This window comes from Cannabis sativa, chromosome 2, assembly GCF_029168945.1.
Source record: "Cannabis sativa cultivar Pink pepper isolate KNU-18-1 chromosome 2, ASM2916894v1, whole genome shotgun sequence".
Taxonomy (NCBI): domain Eukaryota; kingdom Viridiplantae; phylum Streptophyta; class Magnoliopsida; order Rosales; family Cannabaceae; genus Cannabis; species Cannabis sativa.
Genome location: NC_083602.1, coordinates 52,860,082 through 52,865,916, shown reverse-complemented (window position 1 = coordinate 52,865,916; position 5,835 = coordinate 52,860,082).

Below are 5,835 nucleotides of genomic sequence, written 5' to 3'. Positions count from 1 at the left end.
GCTTTGATTTGTTCCATTTTGGCTTCAGGTCCATTACATGTCGTGACTTGAAAAAGAACAAGTAACATGAGCCAAACAATTAATTGTCTTCTTCACAGATCGTTTAACAAATACAATAGAAACATTGTTTAAAAAAAGAATGTAGACGTTTACAATTAGAAATAATCAACCCAAACGGCGTATTCAGTTGGAGAGCACGACAGATCGCATGAACAACTCCTTGACAATCAAATTCAATAATAATTTGAGAAAGATCTTGATGTTTGATCCATTTAAAAACCTTTTTGACTCCCACAACTTCTGTCATAGTCGATTGTAGGAGTGTTCATAAAAACCGAAAAACCGAAACCGACCAGACCGTAACCAAATTTTCGGTTCCACGTCATCACCGAATTTGGCAGTCGGTTTCGGTTTCAATTTTTTTGACATGGCAGTCGGTTTCGGTTTTTAAAATAAAAAATAATAATTTAACCAAAAAACCGTCCAAACCGCCAAACCGAAAACCGCCAAAAACCGTACGGTCGGTTTTATACGCTTATAATTTCTAAACGGTCGGTTACGGTTTTCGTAAAATAAAAACCGTAATCGACCGGTCGGTTATAATATTGTAAAAACCGACCATAACCGACCGATTTTCACCCCTAGTCAATTGTACACAATTAGGCAAAACCTTTGAATCAGCTTCAATGACATGTCCTCTATGGTCATACACTATCCAACCAATCCCAAAGTTATTATTTCTACTAATAACAGAAGCATTCACATTAATCTGAATCATTTTTTCAACAAGTAATGTTTAATGCTCGCTACTAACATCAGAGGAAGAAGTATACTTCCCTACATTAGTGTCATCTTTTGACCACCCTTCCATTACTTAAGATAAGCAATAACAGATGAAATGAATCCATTAGCAACAAAACTTTTACTTTTCCAAACTAACCCATTATGAGCACGTCACAAAGCCCAAAAAACTATTGACACTTGACTAGCTTTGGTCTTCGAGAAAATAGTCAAAACATTAGAAACCAACTAAAAAAAAAATAGGAAACTGTGTCCTCAGAACCGAAGTATCAAAATGTTGCTAGCAAAGTGAAGCAAATAGATATTCAACCATGATATGAATAATAGACTTAACATCTTCACAACACACTTGACACATCAATAGAACGCCCACATGTTTCCCCCAAAATTGCGTGGATGTGGGAAAAATACTTAAGCAAGCTTTCCATAACACTTGCTGAACTTTTGGTGGGATTTTAAGATTCCAAAGAGATTGCCAAAAACCAAAATTATTTTGCTCATCTTACTTCCCATTCAAATATTGTAGGTACTAGTAGGCACTCTTCACGCTATCTATACCCGAAACCTCCTTATTCCAATGTCATTGGTCCTCTCTTAACCTATCATTAAGAACACAATATTCTGAATAAGAAATTTGTCCTGCTCATTAAAAAGATTAGACAGCAAAACAACATCCTAAACCTAAGAGCCTGGGGCCATAAGCTGAGCCACCTTAGAATCGACCAAACCAGAATGAGTCAAAGTAATAAAAGGATTCTCCGTGCTCGCCAACCAAGGTTGATGCAAGATATGAATGGAAGTCCCATTGACAATGCTCCAATGACACTATTCCTTTAACAAACTTTGAGATTCCATGATAGAATACCAAACAAAATTTTGATTATGACCCATTGTAGTAGAGAGAAAAGAACCACAAGGATAATATCAAGCTTGAAAGATTCATCTAACAAGAGAATTACAATGGAGTGACAACCGCCAATCTTATTTTACAAGCATAGAAAGATTAAAATCTCGTAAACTGCAATTACCTAGTCCACCATTATCCTCGTGAACCACTAACTTCTCCCAAGATATCCAATGGATTCCCTTACTTGGAGAGCTTGACCGTCACCAATACTTACGCATGAGTTGTTCCATTTCATTACATAATTGGGTAGGAATAAGAAAAATATTCATGGCATAACTTAGAAGATCTTGAGCAATAGACTTGAGAAAAACTTCATTCCCTGTCCTTGAAAGCCATTTCCTATTCCAACTCTCCATCTCTTTTTGGTTCTCTCTTTCAAAGAGCCCAAAAAAGTCATATTGTTTCATCCTTTAGTGCTAGGCAAGCCAATATATTTACTATGTACATTCCCCACTTGCATGCCTAACACCTTCTGAACCGACCTTGATTATAAGCAAAGATATTAGTACTAAAAAATATAGAAGATTTAGCAACATTCACTTTTTGTCTCGAGACTCTTTTAAAAATAGATAGTAGTTCTAAAACAGTATTGACCTCTAAATCATTTCCTTTGCAGTAAAGATAGTTGTCGTCGATAAACAATATATGAGAAACCCTTAGGGCCCCTCGAGCAACTTTACACCCATGTAACCATCTTCGCATTTCATATTTTTTGATCAAACTAGGAAGGCCCCTCAACACAAATAATAAAAAGCTATGGAGATAGTGGATCATCTTGAAAATGCTCCTCGTAGGAATGATGGGACCCAAACTTTTCCTATCATGCACAATTTTATAACACCCAAAATCAATCCCACCAAACGACTATGGAATCCCATCTTCAACACGATAGACTAAAGAATACTTTACTCTATCTGATCATAAGCCTTGTTCATATCTAGTGATGTAAGTTCATGCATGACGCGCTTGCCCAACCTGTATTTATCCGTACTTTTTAAAAACGGATCGAACTGTGTCTTGCCAAAGAAAAATATGGACCGTGTCGTGTCAATATTTTTAAAGAGTAGGCCCGACACGACCCGTAGGCCTGATGTTTTCGTGTCATGCTTTGCTCGTGTCGACTCGTATTTCTTAAACAGACCAGCTCATTTTCATATCTGGACTTAAATTCATGCTTTAATTTTTCATATATATATATTTTACAATTACTAAATTATATGTATATTTCAAAACTTTAGTTATATTTTTGAATAATATTTTACTGCTAATTACATAAAAAAATTATTAACATCATTAGAATTTGAATATTTACTTATAAATACTTAAATTTTTATATCACACTCTATAAATAAATTAATATATAATCTTAATTTTTCATGTTTTAATAGTTTTAATTATAGAATTATAATATTTAATATTATATTTAGATTTTATTATTATTTTAAATTGATAAATTCATATCTTATTATTATCATTAAATTAAAAGATTTTTTAATATGGTGTGCTGTGCTTTTTTGGCTAGTTTATTTGTGCTTACGTATCATACATTTCGTGCGTCTCGTGTCGTCTCGTGCTTAAGTACATATTTTTTCGTGCTGTGTAGTGCCAATTTGTAGCATCGTATTGTGTCGTGCTTAAGCTTGCATTTCTTCGTGCCTAATCATGCTCGTGCCTTTCGGACCCGTCCCAATTTCGTATTTACAATCCAACTAATGTCTAGTTTAATTTAAGGACTTTTTTCATAAATATACAACAAAAATAACATAATTACAAAAAATGTGCAAAAATAAAAAATTTATTTTAAAAACTTATACATTTTGAAAACTTATTACATGAAATCATACATTTTAATCATTAAATAATAAAATATGTTTATTACAACTCAAAATAAACAATTTCGTAAAATTAATTAAACAATTTTATAAAAATAAACAGGTTAAATTTTTTTTATTAAAAAATAAATGTTTATTATCTATTTTAGTATGAATTTATTATAATTTAATAAGATTTTTTTTAATAAAATACAATATCAAAACTATAAACATTAATGTATATAAATATAAATCAATACTTAAAATTACTAAAAATAAACATGACACATAGAGTGATATAATAAACATATGTGAATATTATTATTTTGTTTATTAAATTAGTATGTTTAATAAAAGAAAATAAAATAAATATATATATACAAAGTACGTATTTTATATTATTAGTATGTTTATTATAATTGTAAAGTGATATAATAAACATATGTGAATATTATTATTTTGTTTATTAAATTAGTATGTTTAATAAATAGAAAATAAAATAAACATATATATAAAGTATTTTATATTATTAGTGTGTTTATTATAATTGTAAACATAAAACTAGACATAGCCAATTTATATTATACTAAAATAAGTATATTTTCTTTCTATTGTTTCTATATATTAATTATTTTCTAATAAGTTAGTGAACCAATTTTCCATTGAAGTATAATTCTTACATCAATAAATAAATAAACAAACATAACTTTATAAACTCCAAAAATTATTTAATTAGAAAAAATAAACATGACACAATAAACAAAGAAAAAGATAAAGATAAATAATTTATATATATATATTATTTATTTTCTAAAAAATTACTAAAAAATAAACATAACACATAATAAACCTATATACATATTATTATTTTGTTTATTAAATTAGTATATTTAATTAATAAAAAATAAAATAAATATATATATATAAAATGTTTATATTATTGATATGTTTATTATAATTGTAAACATAAAAATAAACATAACCAATATTACCATATATTATAATTAATAATTATTACCATATATATTATAAAAAAATTAAAAAAAAATTTTTAGTTATATATAAAAATGTATGAGAAAATGGTAATAAGTTTTTTTTTTTGGCACATATTTTGTAATTAATTAAAATAATGTATACAAAATTGTAAAATGCTCTTAATTTAATACCATAAAACCATTACACCCTTTTGTTTCCTTTTAAAATTATGCAACACCTCAAAGGAAAGCAAAATGCTAGAATGAATGCACTTTGAATAGTTTGTTAAATTAAATGTTAAATTTGAATAAAATGATGTTTTCTTTTTTGAGATAAAATGATGTTGGTTAACTGTATTTTGAAATACTAAAAAAACAAAAAAAAAATCATTAGCTTATTCATATTAAAAAACATTTTTCCAAAGGACATATATAAAATAATTTTAATTTATTAGTATCAATTAAATAATAGTTGAAAATTAAAAGATCAACTAAATATATATATATTTTTGAAACAATCAACCTAAATATAATTAAAAATTTGAAAATAAAATTATAGGGCGTACATTAATGTTAAGTAACGTCGTTTATTTTGACCTTTGGAACAAGTTTTGAGTATTAAGCAATGCTGGTTTCCCATCTTCCACGTGTGCATCTACCTAGTCAATTGCCATCTACCACTTCGGCACTTCCTCAATTTCTCATTTCTTAGACTCTCTCCCTTTTCAAAATAAAAATACGTATAGTTATGCAAAACCCATATTTACATGTTCATTCGTATTGTTTTATAATTAGGCTCTGTTTGGTGAGAGGGACGGGGAGTAGGAGGGATGGAAAGGATTGTTAATCTTTTTTGTATTGTTTGGAATTAGATGTGAATTGAGAAGAATATAGAAAAAATTGATTTGTAAAATTATAAAATTGTCACTTTAAATATAAAATTTTATTATTTTTTTTTAAGGATAGTTATTGTATTTGTAAAATGTATTTTGTCTTTTTCTATCATCTTCTTAAATTTGGATGGATTAAATTTTGAAAATTTAGAAGGAGAATGTCTCCCTCTATCTCTCATTTCCCTTCTTCCTTTTCTTGTCAAATAAGTGATTTAATGTCTTTTTCTATCACTCTCCCTCCACCCCTCACCCCTCCTACCAAGGATAGTGTTAATGTGCCAAAAACTACTTTTTTTAAGAGTATAGATTTTCATGAACTATTATATAAATAAAAATATATTTGTTAATAGTTTATAAATTCAATTTTTATTGTCCCATTTTTTTAAAAAATTATTATCAAATTAATGCGTCTCTAGTTACAACACTTATTCTATGAAAAAAAAGTTATA